General features: G+C 55.0%; 1 protein-coding gene across 2 annotated transcripts in view; it reads left to right on the forward strand.

Annotated features, from left to right (window-relative positions):
• The first annotated feature begins 435 nt into the window (after nucleotides 1-435).
• KDM6B (lysine demethylase 6B) overlaps nucleotides 436-16320 on the forward strand; it is a 54559-nt gene continuing 38674 nt past the window's right edge. For both annotated transcript variants that reach the window (XM_066628577.1, XM_066628578.1), the window contains exons 1-2: nucleotides 436-667; nucleotides 8316-8458. The gene's annotated coding sequence lies outside the window, so the exon portion shown is untranslated. The remainder of the gene's footprint in view (nucleotides 668-8315; nucleotides 8459-16320) is intronic.

Genomic DNA, 16320 nt, shown 5'->3' on the forward strand with positions numbered 1-16320 from the left:
TGGCGTTCCCTCGGCGCCCCCTGTGCCCGCTGCCGAGCTCCTGTGCCCCTCCTGCGCGCCACGTGTGCCCTTGTCCGTCCGGCTCCGGCGTCCACGGCCAGTCTGGCTTGCTCAGGCAGAGCCTCCTGGCCGCCGCCGGCCCCAGCCAAGCACCTGTCCGGCCCCTTCTTTCCGGGAAGCGTTCTCCGCCGGGCTGCCTTTCCTTCCTCGCTCCCTCCCTGGCCGCCGCCCGCTTCTCCAGCAGTGGGCTCTCCGGTGCCTGGGAGAGAGCTGGGAACATGGAAGTGAGGCTGCTTCTGCCGGAAGGGGAGGGGGAGGAGGAGGAGGAGGTATGTCTGGGCTGGGGGAGGGGGGCTGGGAGGGGGCTGGGCAGGAACACAACCCTCATTTCTTTGTTTGAGTAGAGACTGTGTGGGGGGAGCGAGCGCAGCCAGCCAGCCAGCCAGCCTCGAGTGTGGCAGGGAGTTAGTGCAGAGCGCAGAGCGCCCCAGCCCTGTGGATTGAGCCCAGTTGGCACCCAAGTCCGCTCCAAAAGCAGCAAGACTGGCCCGATTTTGGGGGCCCTCTTGGATTTTTTCCCCGTGGGGGGTTGGAAAATTGACCATTTTTTGGCGAGGGGAGACCCCGAGGAAGGAAGCCCCCCGCCCTAGCAGTCCCCCTCCTGCAGGTAATGTTGGCTCGGCCCCGTCCCCGTCTTGTCTGGCTCCTTTCCCCTTGTTCTCCTTCGGGCAGCTCTGGGGGCTCCTGCCCCAGCCGGTGGGCTCGACGGGTGCGTGTTTGTCTTGTGCCTGTACCGGGTGTGTGTGTGTGTTGTGGGGCAACGTGTGGAGGGGAGCTGTGTGTGTGTGTGTGTGTAAGGTCTTTCTGGCTGCTGCTGCTGGCTTTGTTATCTGCTCGGAAGAGAAGGGCTGAGGGTGGGGGAATCCAGTCTGGCACAGGCCTCTCGCTCAGCTCGGCTCACCTCGGATGCCACCCAAACCGGGACCTTTAAAGGAACAGACGCTGGACCAGCTGGCCCCGGTCGAGCGGGCGGCCAGGCTGCTTCTTCTTCTTCCTGCAAGCCCGTTTCCCTGTTCCCGGGGAGCCAGCCAGCCTTGCCTGCTGCAAATTGGTGTCAGTCGACTGGAGTCGATTGACCTCAGCCTGCTTCGGTGCAAATCGGGACAAACTTCGGAGCCCAAACACCTCCTGGCAACTGGCACAGAAGTGGGGAGCCAGCTCCGCTTGAGCTCTCTGAGCCTGCAAGCAGCGCAAGTCCTCGCAGGCAGGGGCAAAAGTCTCCCCGAGTTGGCCGGACCAAATCCACTCCTGCCGCCTGACCGACTGGAGGTCCCAGGCTGAGCCAAGGTGGAATTCCAGTGTTTCCCGTTTCCACAAAGCTGGGTGACCTGGGACCAAGTCAGAGGGAGCTTGACAAGAAGAACTTCCCCAGAGTTGGTCTTCCTCTCCTTGTTCCTCCAGCCTCCATTCATCAGCAGGTGTGGAAGTGAAATTGGGACAGGAACCCAGACCCAAGTGTTACCCTCCTCTTGGAGTGGGTGTCAGTTGTGTCCTGGGGACAAGCTCCATGGCAGTCCGGTATCATTGCAGATTAGGTGCAGCTGGAGGGCAGAGGTCCCAGTTCTACCAACAATAACTGAATTGGGAGTCCAGTATGAAATGGTCCAACTGGTCTTACCTGTCCCCTCCAGCAGTGAAGCAAATGTCTTGGAGTAAGCCAAGGGGTGCCAAATATGGCCTGCAGCTGCTGAAAGTGGAAAGGGAGGTTGAGCACAGCGTTGTACAAACTCCAGGGCAGTTGCACCCCAATTCTGTTCCTCCAATTAGACCCCAAGAGTGCCATTTCTGAAGAGCACCAGAGGCAGAGAAGGGAAAGGGGCCATTTCCAGTGTATGGGACAAGGGCCAAGATGAGGGGGACTCCCTTGTTTTGGGGTGGGGGAGACGTGCCTGTAAGAGGTGGAGGTGTCTGTGCATTTGGGGGTGAGTGTGCTTGATCCAGACAAGGGGTTCTGGATTTGTTGTGGAAGAGGAAATAAAGTCAGCGTCTGGGGGCTGTTATTGGGACCAGGATAAAAGTTTTGTGGGTTGGGGGGGTCTGTAGATTATGTGGGGTATCATCCAGCTCCCCAAATAGGATATTTTGTACCGCTAGCAGAGCAGAAGGAATGTGGATTTAATCGCCTGTGGAGCACGAGGAAGAGGTTGATAAGGAGCAGTCCAAAACCAGGAGATCAGATAGATTCCTTTTGGGGTGGAGAGGTGGAACTTTGGCTTTGGAGAGGTGTGAAGAGCCAGCAGCAGGGGATTGTGTGGGGCGGGGGTCCGTTTGCCAGGTGCGTGGGGGAGGACGTTGGATGAGGTGGGGCGTCCTCCAATGCTCCAGCTGCTCCACTTTCCCCATAAAGCATTGATTGGGGGGGGGGGTCTTGCCTACAAAGTGGGGGCCAAAAGTTTGGAACAAATTCCACAGAAACTCTGGTGGCACAGGGGACCTTTTAAGGAATCGGGGAGAGACTTCAAGCTGGACTGAGGCGTTAAATACAGAAAATAGAATGTGGGTTGTTCAGGGGTTAATCTGAGCTCCATCAGTTCCAGAAGCTGCTTCCAAGGTTGGGATTCAGTCCTGAAGAAGCAAATGGAGCCTTTGGGAATGTGCAGATGGCCTTTTGGCCACTGCAAAGTAACTCTATAACAGGCCCCTTATGTTCTGTTCCTGCAGGAAGTGAAGATGACTTTGGGGTTAGAGAGAAGGGTTGAGCTTGAGACTGAGCCCTGGAACCTCTTGTTTTGAAAGTGGAATGGTGGGGGCTAGGCTTTGCCCCCCTCCCCCACTTCCCAAAGGAGCCCTTGGGCAGAATCTTGCTGCTGTCAAGTTTTGGATTTGTGTATGTGCGTGGCCCTTTAAGAGTGCCCAGGTGAGGCAGGCCAGGTGTGCTGTGCGGGTGGCACCAACAGGCTGACAAACGGGTCAGATCAGCGGGTGAGCCCTCAGAGAGGGAGGCATGCAAGGGAGAGGTAGTGAGCCAGCGGGAGCGAGGAGTGCGCGGGCAGGTGAGTCCCACCAGTGACTTGTGTCTGTGAAGAGCAGGTTTCGTCCATGTGCCGCTTCTGCTCTGCTCCAGTGTGGAGTTGGGGCGGCTGTGGTTTTTGTCTTTGTGCAAGTGCAGAGTGTGCGAGAGGCAGAGAGAAGGGCCGGCAGTGCCTTCCAGGGAGAGGAGACCTGCCACAGGCCTTTGCGCTCCCAGTCCTGGCGAGCAGGGAGTCGGTGGGCACCCGCTGCTGGCTTTTCTCTGGGGCAGTCGGATGCACCGGGTCTGGTTTCCGGTGGCTTCCAGAGTTGGGACTGCTGGAATATTGGCTGGTGGGGCCAGCGGGGGTCACGGCGGGTCACTGGGGATGCTCCTTGCGATGAATGAGGATCTCCCAATTCCCCACCCCCTCCCTCTTTGGTTTTTTTCCCCTGAAACTCATGTCACATGGTTTCCTGGTGGGCTGGGCCAGAGCGGCAGGGACTGCTGGGAGCCAGAACTCCTGGGTTCCCTGAGCGCAGGCTCTGGGGTTGGACTAGAGGAGGAGGTGCGCAAGGACCAGGGTGCAGCCTGCCGCCGGGCTTCTTCTGCCCTTGCAATCCTGGAGGAAAGAGGGAAATGTGTCTGCCCTGCATGGATTTTTAGTGGGTTGGGGGGCCTGACCCACAACTGAATGCATACAGAGGCCTCACACCCCCATGGCACCCCTGGGGGTTTCAGGGGCACATTCTTTCCCAGCGGAAAGGAGCTGGCCGTGTTGGAGTGTCAACTTTCCCTGGCCAGCCTCTTCCCTGGCTAGCCCAAACTCTTCCCATCTCGTCTGATCAAGCTGGGGGGAAATGGTTAGGTCAGGAGAAGTGTGTGAGTTCCCACACTCCCTTGCTGAAGGTCCCCAAGCCTTTCAGCAAAGCCTCCCAGGGCTGGAGAGCCTCAGCTGTCCGGGAAATCACTTTGCTGGGCCCAGTGTCCAGGGCTCCTCCCATCCACTGTCCTTGGATCCCCCAGGAGCAGTCTGTCCCCCTCCCCAGTCCTTTGATCAGTGCTGCTGCTGCTGCTGACTGCCCCCAGCCTTATCTCCTTCCTCTCCGAGGGGGATGGGTGTGCAGCCTGCAGAGTCTGTGTCTGGCTGCTGTTTCCGGGGCAGGGGGGCAGGGGAGGGGGTGGAGAGGAAGGGGCTCCATTGGCTGGCAGCCTGAGGTTGCACAGACACCCCTCCCCGCTTCCTCCCACCACAGCCACCCCCTTTTCTCCCTCTGGCTGGCAGGAAGCTGCCTCAGAAACACTCCTCCATGGCTGTGGAGAGCAACCCTCCCAAATGGCCTTTGTTCTTCGGGGTTTGCATGTGTGCCTGTGAAAGAACGGGGTGTTGCTTCACATCATTGCGCATTGAGCCACCTTGCTCAAGAGCCACTTCTGTGTGGGGAAGAGGCACGGAAATGTCCTGCAGCACGTAGCAGGCAAGGGACACGCATGCATGTATTTCCTCTGTGTGCTTTTATTGTCCTGCGTGATCAGCCACACGTGGACTTCACACTTTCCTCCTACACAGATGCAGTATACACAGTCCTGTCTGTGGTGCAGAGCTGGGCTGAATCTTCCTCCGGCCACACAGGGTTTGCAGTGGGGCCCCACAAAACCAGACCGTGACCACGTAATGTGGCAGCAGGACTGTGGCCCGGTCTGTTCTGAGTGCCCACCTCCTGTTCTTGTATTAATTTCCACCCAGACTCTTGATGAGCGACACAAAGTCTCATTGCTACTACCTGGAGAAGTGTGATTGTGGTGGCTTGTGGAGAGGCACCACAGCCTTCCACTGGGGAGGGGGCATGGGGTGAGATTTTCCATGTGTCCCTGAGCAAACAATAATGCAGGGATTCAAGTCGAAATAGTTTTCTTTGAACAACGGGTCGCTGTTGCTTAGTCAGAAGTGGGTGCGAGGATGTGATGCTGGTCAAAGAGGTTTGTGCGAGTGTGTAAATTCAGTCTACAGTCACCAAAGCGCCGGTTTGGGGATTCTCACACTCCAGTGCATTCATGTTTGTCAGTGCACGTGTGTGTCTTCCTGCTCCAGAGAGATTGAGACAAGACCCCTGTGTTGCCTAGAGGTGGGAAAGTGGCAGGCCACCAGGTTCCTTCAGCTCCCATTATCCTTCTGGGAACTCCTCCTCAGGTGTGAAGAGCCTCAGTGCTGTGCTCCAGAGGTGTGGAGTCAGTCACTCGTTGGATACTGTTGGAGACTGTCCTGTTTGACCATAGATTGTGGGGGTTCTCAGGCCTGGGGCTGCAGGGCAGCTGTGGACCCTAAGCCTAGGAGGGTGGACTCGACACAGTCTCTGTCCCAGGGTGTAGAGAGGAACGTTGACCCTGGCATGGAGAGAAAAGTCAAGGAGCCAGAAAAACCAGCCTGCTTGCCATGGGGGAACGCAGGCCCCGGTCAGTCAGGGATGCCTTTAAGAGGGACTTGGACAAATTTCTGGAGGAAAAGTCCATCATGGGTTGCAAGTCATGATAGGTACGTGCAAGCTCCTGGTTTTAGAGGTGGACTACCTCAGAATGCCAGCTGCAGGGGAGGGCACCAGGAGTCAGGTAGTGTCTTGCTGTCTCTTGTACCCCCTGATGCTTTTGGTGGGCCACTGTGAGATCTAGGAAGCTGGACGAGGTGGTCCTTTGGCCAGATCCAGCGTGGCTCTTCTTCTGTTCTTATGCTCCTATGCCCTCAGGGGCCGTGCCATGAGCTGGGGGGGACCTCTGCATTCCCCCAGGGGCCGTCCCTCCTCTGCCTAGGTAGCACTTGTCACTTTGGTCCCGAAGGATACAGATGAAATGATCCTGTCTTGGACCAACTTAGGTTGTGTTTGAGTGACAAGAGAACTGTTTCTTTCCCTCTAAAGAAGATCTGTGTGTCATTCATCACCAAACCAATGCATGGCCTAATTAAAGAGATAAAAAAAAATACTTCCCCTTCTCGATGATGCCGGAGTCCTCCCAGCGCAGGGGCTCATTGCTGGTTAGAAGTGTCAGCAAAGTCCCCCTGCGCCGGGCCCAGCTGTCTGTGCCCCCCTCAGAAACTGTTACATCATCACGCGCGGCAGATTGCCGTCTCTTGCATCATCAGGAAAGGACACCAGCTGGAGCACTGTGGAGCGCACATGGTGCAAGCAGCTTTCTGCTCCCAGAGCAAGGCCACACCTCCATTCTCTCTCCTCCCGCCCCACACATATGCTCCCAGAGGTCATCTATCCCCCTGAAGCAGACACAAATGCAGGCACCCTTAAAGTATTTGAATTTCAAAAGGAAATCTGAAGTGTGAGTTCCTGGGTTCTGTGGCAGGGAATAAAGTTTCAGAGAAGGTGGGTGTGATGTTTGGGAGCCAGGACTCCTGGGTTCCTTCCTTGGTTCTCACAGGTTGCTGAGTTGGGGGACACTGGGCTTTCCAAAAGGGGCCCCCCTGTTGAGGCCCATATGTGGTGGCCATAAATGCCAAAGGAGACAAACCATTTGTAACATTTATGTTACGTATCAGCGTTCTGGAACGCATGCCCAAGTTGCGTCTGAGCAATGCATGCAGTTGCCATCGCTGCCCTGAGTGGGAGGAGCAACTTACACGGCGCATTGTGGTGTCTGCTCTATTTATCGCCCCCCCCTGTAGCTACGCTACTGCTGTGGGGGAGTTAATCTGGAGCAAAACTGTGGTTTACTGTCTGTGGCATCTGCCCAAAAGTGGTGGTTGAACTTGTGTTATAAGGGGTGGCTAGTCCATACGATGTAATCCTGAGAATGCACGTAAAGGTGAGAGAGGGGTCTGGGTGCTCTTTCTGGGCCGGGGGGGGGGGTCCCAGCACTAAACAGCACTGAGAAGGGGCCTGGCCTCCCCACTGCTGCTCCATCAGGGCGCCCGATGGACCTTGGCACTGTCTCCAGCTGCTTTGTCTCCCAGCGACGACGGAAGGGATCTCCCTGGCCGGCCCTCGTGGGTGTTTCTGAAGGGCGCCCTTGTGCTGGCTGGAGTGGTCCTTCCTATGTCCATTGTCTCCAGACAGTGAGGCCTTTATCTCCTCCGCCGACTCAGATGCGCAATTCTCTGTGCGCCTTCTCTGGGAACGCCCCCCGTCACGTCACACAGAGAGCACTTTAATTTTGCGTTTATGGTCTCTGTGTTTGCCCTCACTCTGCCACCCTCCCCTCCTTGTACCGCTGAGAGAAAAGGAGAAATGGAGGCTGAAGAACGTCAGCTCGCCCAGGGCTGCCCTCATGTTGGTGGCACTTGAACCCAGGCTCTGCAGGCCACCTCTGTTCACGGGCCCCTGGGGACTGCACTGGTTCCCTGTGCTGCTCTCCTGGTTTGCCTCCCCTCTGGGTTTCTTTGTGTTGCAATTGACACTTTTGTGTTACTCAACTGCTCAGGGCAGGGCAGCATCACCAGGGCTGTGGGGATTTGGGCTTGGGGTGTGGGCCTGACCCTGGAGGGAATAACAGGAGACAAGTTGGGTCGGTTTTTGTAGCAGAAAAAGTCTCTGCGCACTTGGACCCCCTTAGGCTCTGGTGCAAAGGCTGCACGTAGGAGGGAGCAGGTGTGAGTTTTGGGGTTTCTCTGTGCTGGGAAGGCAGGGCCATTGGGAGCCGGCAGAGGAGGCAGGAGGTCTGGTGTGCAGTGCCCGGCCTCTGCAGCTGTGCCGGGGAAGATAAGCCGAGTTGTTGCTTCTACTGAGCAGATAATACAGCGTTCGGTTTGGGCCTCATAGGCTGTCCAGAAGAGTAGATCTCCCTAAGTGGAGTCCAGAGGGGTGGCCGAGCGATGTGACTGGACAGGTAATCTGGCCTCTTCGAGGTCAGCGGCTTTTCTCTCTTCTGCTTCCCCAATACCCTCTGCAGGGTCTTCTGCGTCCCCAGACCATTGCAGGTGTTTGCGCTGTGCTGGCAAGCGTGTGCTTCAGGGGGATGACGGGGTGGGCGAGTGGATCTCAGTGGCACAGTTCTGCCTGGAACCGCACAGTGCGGGTCACTCCCTGTCCAGTCGAAGGCACCTGTTTTGGGGGTGTCTGCTTCTGAAGCGGAGGCATGTTCACACATCACAAAAACACAGCTGACTGGGGGGGGAGCCTCCTTCCTGAGTGTGTAGTGGGAGGCAAAGAATTCTGGGCAGTCTCATTCTTCACAAGTGCGTATGTGGGTTGTGGGGCCTACCTGCCGAGGGGGTTCACCCTGTGCATGGGAGGCGAGGCTTCTAGAGTTGAGCTCGTCAGTCAAAGCACCTTTCTAACACCTCCCTCCTTCCTTTCCGTAGGATCGGGTTCCCACGCCATGGCTGGAGCATAGCTGCACGCACACCCCTGCCAGCTGCGCCTTGTGGGCCAACGCATCTCATGGGCCCGATGTGGCGGGGGAGTCAGCCAGTGAGAAAGCAGCAACAGGACTCCCCCTGCATCGGTGAGTGGCTGGTGGTCTCAGACGTCATTGCCCTGAAATGACATGTTTGCATTTTCTGGCCTGGGCTTTCTAGCCTGTTTGGTGTTTCAGGCAGGGGCAGGGAGAGCACCTCTGGGGAACCGTGGCTTGACAAGTGTGTTTTGGGAAGAAGAGCAGTGATGTGCTCCAGCCTCCCCCCAAACTGTGAGTTTATTATTAACAGTATTTATATTAACCGTATTTATATACCGCTTTTCAACTAAAAGTTCACAAAGCGGTTTACAGAGAAAAATCAAATAACTCAATGGCTCCCTGTCCCAAAAGGGCTCACAATCTAAAAAGATGCAAAGGAATACCAGCAGACAGCCACCAGAACAGACAGTGCTGGGGTGAGGTGGGCCAGTTACTCTCCTCCTGCTAAAAAAAGGAGCCTCTTACCCAATTAGTGCCTCTTACCCAATTAGCAGGGGTTATGAACAGTTTAGAACAGGGGTGCTCAAACTTTCAACTTTAGGGATCCTGGATCTTTAAAATTGTGTAGGAGAGATAATTTCAGCAGGTGCAGCTTGTCATCTATGGGATGACAAGTTGCACCTGCTGAAATTATCTCTTCTATACACTTGTTAAAGGTCCAGCATCCCTAAAGTTGCAAGTTTGAGCACCCCTGGTTTAGAAGGATAAAATGAGGGATTTTGCAGCAGTTCAGAGACGCTGTGGGGAATCACCCCCCTTGGCGGGGGGAGGATTTACTAGAAAATGCACGTGATGCTGTTTGGTTGGGCAGTGTGGTTTGCACCTGCAGTTACAGGAATCTGCACAAACACCTTTGCACGTTTTTGTGCATTCACGGAATTGGCGTTTTGCCCAGCTCTGTGCAGTATTCCTGCCCCCTTCCTTACTCCCCCCCACCGCCTGTGATGGTGCAGGCTGAACTGAGCTGAGCTCTGACTCCAGCTCTCGCTCTGCCTGCCCCCACGGCTCATTGCCAGCCAAGCAGCTGGGCATCCTGTAAGGGAGGGGGACTGCAGAGGGAGGTTCCTCTACACATCACAGCCAGGAGGGTGAGAGTGACTCACAGCCAGCCATGCGCCTCCCCCAGCTGCATGCGCCTCCCCCAGCACTGCCACTCTGACCTTAAAAGGCTCCTTGCTGGAGTGAGTAGTTAACCCCGTGCTGCCCTTTGTTGCTGCAGCACTTCTCAGGCCAGACCAAAGCTCCCAAATTTAGCCCACCAGCTGCCTGTGATCTCTGAGATGGTTTTGGTGTGATGTGTCGTGTTGTGCATTTTGGTACTGAAAGAGGAGCTTGGGAAAGAATAAAGGCTTCCAGTGCGTGATGCTGTCTGGGAGATATCTGGGGCTCTTTCGGGCGACTTCTGTTATGGGGAGCAGTTCAGTAAGAAACAGCTGCTTTGAACTCTTCATCTGTCAAGAGAGTGTGACGTGAGGCACCCTCTGTGGAGCAACCCGCAAAGCACACTGTATTTCGTACATGTACAAAATGCACTTCCTTCCATTTGCTAGGCTGGTAATGTGCTGCAGGGCAGGCGGGGAGAGTGCTGCAGCCAGAACTCGGCCCATGGGGGGGGGATAAGGAAGGGAGCAAGAGTACCTGAGAGAGAAAGAGACCGATGCAAGCCTCATGTTCCGTGAATGTCCTCATTGTACAAACAGTTTTAGGTGCCGACCTGGCAGCAAGATGGTTGTGCAGTGGGACTTTGTGTCCACTTTGTGCGCCGTTGGGCATGCCTAGTGCACATCAACTGGCGGCTCCCTTTTTGGACACACAAGCACAGTCCCGTCAGCCGGGAGTCTCTGGTGCATGGCGGTGGATTCGGCTTCCCTGAGACCGCTCTGTGGATCCAACTGGGAAAAGGTTGCCTCTTTAGCTGCTAGTGTTGGACCCTGGGGTGTGTGCCACATGGCTGTGTGTTGGAAAGACTGGCACTGATTTATCCCGCAATCAGAAGTCTGTGGCAACCTGGAAAGGATGATGGGCAGGGAGAAGGGCAAACTGCCTTACCAGTGTGTGTGTGTGGGGGGGGGTGGAGAGTGGGCACATAAGGGGTTCTCACACTCTTCTGGACTGGGTCAGCCACTAGGCAGGCACCTTCTGCCTCATGGAACCAAAAGACGCGGTAAGACAGGGACGGGACAGGGCCTTCCTGTGGCCTCAGGCACCAGTTGTGGGTTCAGCCGCTGTTGCGTTGCTCTTAGCTGCGTGTGTGGGTGTGTGGGGAGCAGCACACTACCTTTTCTATCACGCTGGCCAAGTGACTGCTTCCTTTGCAGCTGTGTTTTCCTCCTTGTGCCTTTGCACATGTGTGTCTGCGTGCCTTCCAATGACGCTGCTGTCCATTTCTGTTTCCTCAAGTTGTGTGTGTGTGTGTGTGTGTGTGTGTTCAAGCACAGGGACTTACTGGAATTGTTGCACCTGCTCCCAAAGGAATGAGAGATACATGCACTCTAGCAGCTTTCGTGCCTGAATGACAGAGAACGTGGTTGTTGTTATTTGCTTATTTAGCCCATGACTGATATGACTGTGTTGTACTTTTGCGGTTGTGTTTCTTCAGAACACGCTGTGGGGAAAGTGGTAGGACAGTTAGATGGTGAGTGGGAGGGCAGCAGCCTTCTCCGGGATTCCCAGGCGGGACAACACTGCGTGTGGGGGAGGAGGAAGGACTGGGTTGTGATGATGTCACCACAGCCCTTTAAAACCAGGACAAGTTTCCCGGGGGAGGCAGGCAGGGGGCTGAGTCACTGTGGCCGGAATCCGCCCCCCCACAGACACACTCCGCTGACTTGGCAAGGACCCTGAACCCCACACAGTTGGGCCGGGGACGTGGGGGAGGAGGAGGGCAGGACATGCCAGCAGGGGAAGGAAACACACAGAAGTTAACACACAGCTGCCTGCCGGCAAGCACTTGTCCTGGCTCAGCCGGCAAGTGCTCACTTGTGCCCTGGGGGACGGACGCAGGGACACCTCCAAAGCGGGCCACGCCTCCAAAGCGAGTCCACCCCTTAACCTGCCAGGAGGTAAGACCATGCGGTGAGTTCCAGCTGTGCCATGTGTGAGGCTGGGTTCAGTGTCAGTGTCTGTCTGTCTGTGTCTGTCTGGCCCTGCATGGGAAGCAGTGAGAGCGAGGGGGGTGAATGTGAGTGGACCTGTCTGGGGAGCCTTGGCCTGTGGCACTTTGCGCTCTCCCAGAGGCCCTCTCACTTTCTACTCATGTGTGCTGGTTAAAGCTCCTCTTTCGCTTGAACCTGCTGTGCTGTCTCGGATTCATGTGAATGGCTTGTGGTTTTGTGTGTGTGCAGATGTTGCTTTTGTGATGCTAAGTGTACATAATTCACTTGGGAACACCTCTGTGTGTTGTATTGTTAAGGGGTGTGTGCTTGCGACACTGTCCTTTGCCAGCTGCACTTCCATTTGTGGGTAAACTTTAGCTGTGATGTTGTGTTTCTGTCTTTTGCAGTGGTTATGATTGTGATGCCTTTCTTGGGGAAGAGTTGATTTCTGTCCCCAGTGTTGTGAGTCAGTGAAAAGGCCCCTCTCGTGCTGAAAGTGTGTGTGTGTGTGTGTGTGTCTTGAGCTTCCGAATCTGTTTCATGATTGTGTCACCCTAGGGTATCTTATGGTGTATTCCTGTTGTGTCCAGGTCTCTCCTTGATGGGGACTAGCCCTTTTGTGTGCAGTTTGTGTTGCTCTTTGAATGCCTCAAGTTTATTTCCATTAGACTGTACAAATGGTGGGATCCGGGGTGTGTGGTTGTCTGTTTCATTTGTGACTCTATTGTGTGTTTGTGTCTCTTGTGTGTATGATTTGCCTACTGGAAGATGGTTTGTCTAGCCCAGGACATGACTGTGTAGCCCCTATTTCACCCTTAGACAGAAGGGAGGCCCCCTCCTGTGTGTTGTGAGTACTTCTGTAGTCACTCTCTCTCCCCCCCCTTTCAGGTAGCAGAGGGGCAGAGAAAGGGTGTAGGGGGTACCAGGAGGGATATTTGGAGTACTGTCTGGGGAGAGCAGTGAGTGAGTTTGGCAGCTTGCTTAGAAAAGTGATCCTCTCCCTGGGGTGGCCACACTGAAGGGGTTTCCCTGCTGCCTGTGATCTGTTAACTCCTGAGCGACCAGTGGGGTTTTCCTTCAGCTCTCAGCTGGGTGCAGTGATGAAGTGCGCACCTTCCGTGCACACACTGGAGTGGCTGCCTCTTGCAGAGAGAATGCTGAAGTGGCAGCATGTCACATAGACACAGGCACATGCGTGGGCTGTGTTGCGTGGAATCTCCTGCGGGCTTGCTATCGTGTGGGGCATCTGTGGCCACTTGGCTGGAGTCTTGTGGGTTGTTCTGAGCACATGCAAAGGCATCTCTGTGAGAGGCGGACTGTGTGTCTCTCAGTCGGTCAGTGACTGTATATCGGCAACACGTGTGTCTTTGTGTTGCCCTGTTTCTCTCTGAAAAGGGCAGTTATGTATTCACTGGTGGGAGAGGGTTTGTGTTGGATGCTTCACAAGGAGAAGTGAAGGGGGGGCTTTTCTGCATCCCCCCATCGCCTGTTATGCTAGTGGTGATTGTGAGTGTTAGCCGCACATTCAATGTGACTTGTGTGGGTGTGTCTGTTCGTCCCTGTGGCGCGCCTGCCTTTTGTATCACCATATGTGAAGACTATTGGATACCACTTCTAGTGTGCGCAATCCTTTGTCCATTGATATGCGCGCGTTGCATTATGCTGTCGTGTGTGTGTGTGTGTGTGTGTGTGTGTGTGTGTGTGTGTGTGGATTTTGATGTCAGTGTTTTGGGGGTGCGTCAGCTTGAATGCGTGTTTGTACCTCTGTTGTGGTATTATTACTCCTTTTCTGTGTTTCGTAATGTGTGTGTTGAAATTAGGAGGCTGAACTGAGGTGACTTAGCACACTCACGCACCCCTCCCTTCTTCAGTGGTCTGGGGGGTGGCGCCAGTGGCGGGGGGGGGGAGTGGTGGCCTTACTGGTGCTGACTCAACGCTGACACAGCTGTTCTCACCCTCCTGTGTGTGAATGTGTGGGGGAATGTTCATTGTCCTTAATGAATCACACACGCGCTCACACACAACACTCTGCTCATCCCCTCCAAATGTATTCCTAAGCCCACATCCCGGAAATGAGCGGGTTTCTCCAGACTCTCTTGACCTATTCGGCCCACACGTCCTCTGTGAGCCCCCTCTTGGCCCCCCACCACCACTAGCAGATGACTTGGCAGATGAAGAGCCCCACTCCCAGGGCTGGACTAGAGCAGGGAGAGAAGCTGAAGCAAGTCCTCGCCTCGTGCTTTCATTTGGACTGAGGTTGCAAGAGTGAGCTGTGCATTTGCAGTGTTCACTATACCTAATGCATGTGTCTGCACACAGGGTTGTCTGTATGTATCCCGGAATACTTGTGGCTTTGGGCTGACTTGCATGTGTATGGAAGAGTGTTATTTTTTCCCAGGTATGTGGGATCTGCTGGGAGCCTTTGATCTTTGGGAGCCACCACGGGCACGCACAGATGCACACAGGCACATACAGAGACACAGAGCCCAGTTGACCTGTCTGGTGAACGCACAGCCATGTCCCTCTGTGTGCATATCCCACCCCAGCTGCCACTGCTCCCCCCTCCTATGTTGTGTCCTCCCCTCCTGCTCTGCATTCCCCTGGGGAGGGGACTCTGGCTGCTGGGTAACAGGGGTCTGGTGGTTTTTTGCCTCCTGGCCCTCTTGGAGCCACCCAGGACCAGCAGACATCCTGCAGCATAGAGGGCAACAGAACACTATCCGGTCACTTGTCTTTCCTCTCTCCGAATGGGCAAGAGGCAGCTCCAACATCCAGTCCTCTTTTGCGCCCCCACAATGTGTATCCTCCTGCACATTTACTCAGCCTCCAGGCTCAGATCTGGTTTCCTTGAGCCCTGGGAACCCAGGGCTACTACCACAGCCCACTGGTCCGTCCCCCCCGCACATTTCAACTTGTGGTTGTGTACACATGCTCCCAATTTCCACACTTTCCCCATAGTTTGTGTCTACATTTCACCACAAGTTTGTGTGTGGTGCATTTATGTTTGATTCTTGTTAGCGTGCTCTCGTTCCCTTCCATGTTTCCAGCCCCCCCATCCTGTCTCCTGTAACTTGAACAGGCAGAAGTCAACCCTGCATCTGTCCACACCTGGGTCTTTCCTTCTGGTCCTTTTACGCCTTCATCCATTTTATGTTCTAGCCCCTGAAATCCTTCACGCCAGACCTGCTCACACACTTTTGCCTACAGTATCATAGTACTACTACAGTGTCTTGTGTATACAGCCCTTGGCATGCATGTGTCATTTCACGCAGGTTCAAAACTGCATGTATTAATTAATTAATTAACAGTATTTATATACCGCTTTTCAACTGAATGTTCACAAAGCGGTTTACAGAGAAAAATCGAATAACTAAATGGCTCCCTGTCCCAAAAGGGCTCGCAATCTAAAAAGATGCCAAGGAATACCAGCAGACAGCCACTAGAACAGACAGTGCTGGGGTGAGGTGGGCCAGTTACTCTCCCCCTGCTAAAAAAAAAAATGTGTGTAAGCTGTGTGTAGTTCAAAAACTGTGGCAGGCTCCTTTGTTCTCCTCCAGCCCTACCTTCTCAAGTACTATCCCCATATTCCTTCCTTGCGTTCCCACTTCTGGATCTATTCACCCTTCTCAAAGACTTTTTCTTCTGGTGTGCTGGTCAACCCTTCGCGCATTGAGGCGCATTTACTCACACGGCTCCTGGTCTTGTGAATTCAGCTTCCTCTGTGCATTGGGTGAATGTGCCCCCTTGCTGCTTCCCCTTTCTTGTCAATCTGCTTAGTCTGGGTGCATCTCTGCTTCGGAGAAGATGATGCTGCGTAGAGAAACTGAAAGGGCTCCCCCCCAAACACTCAGCTCAGTGGGGTGTGGGTGGGGGGAGCCCACCACCTCGTCATCAATACAAATAACAGTTTCTAATCTGGACAGAAGGAGTGCTGATCCATGTTTGCACACCTCTGGGGGGCGCCATCTCTGCTTGCAGCAGTCTCCCTCCTGGGGGCATTTCGGGGGACGCCAATGCATTCTGCCCCACTGTTTTCCTGGTAACCATGCGCTGGCGCTGTTCTTTCGACTTCCCAGTGGCGTGGGAGGGGTGGGGTTCCCCTGCGCAGCAGCAATGTGCCGTGTGGGGGTGGTTTGCGCCCATGCGCTGAGAACCAGCGTCGCCTTGTTTGTGTACCCGTAATGCTGAGTGTAGGGGGAAGAGGTTAGGGGAGTGTTGCGAGTAACGGAGCAGGAGTGTGACGTGATGTGTGTAGGAGCAAGGGAGAGAATGAGAGTGCGTGCATGCGTGTCCCAGGAGAGTAACACTAAATTTGAAAGCGTGAGTCTAGCACCGGTTTCTGGATGCAGCTGCCCCTGCTGGGCCAGGCCGGACTATTTCCTCTCCTGGGCTGTGTGTACAGCTTCTTACAAGAAATGGTTTCGTCAGGGGGGGTTGTTTCCTGGTCCCTCCCTCCCTCCTTCTCACGTGTGTTGTCTCACTTCCTCCCCGGGTGCAGTGTGACGTCTCTGTTAGTTTCCCACAATGCAAATTGGGCTCTCTGAGAGGAGACAAGCCTCCTCTTGATCACAGTTGCCTCCTCCTGCTGGCATGACTGGGAGGTGTTCGGCCTGCCTTGGAGCACTACTTAAACACCCACATGCATAAGCCTGGTGTTGGTCAGGGGCACTGGCACCCCGGACAAACAGGGTGGGAACCTCCTGGCCGGAGGGAGGAGAGTGAGAGAGGGAGACTGGGTGTGCCTGACACAGGCAACCTTACCCTCCCACGCCAGTTGCGCCGGAACTTGCCCCCTTCGCTTCCTCTTGGCTCACT

The sequence above is a fragment of the Tiliqua scincoides genome, chromosome 5 (genome assembly GCF_035046505.1).
Source record: "Tiliqua scincoides isolate rTilSci1 chromosome 5, rTilSci1.hap2, whole genome shotgun sequence".
Classification (NCBI taxonomy): Eukaryota; Metazoa; Chordata; class Lepidosauria; order Squamata; family Scincidae; genus Tiliqua; species Tiliqua scincoides.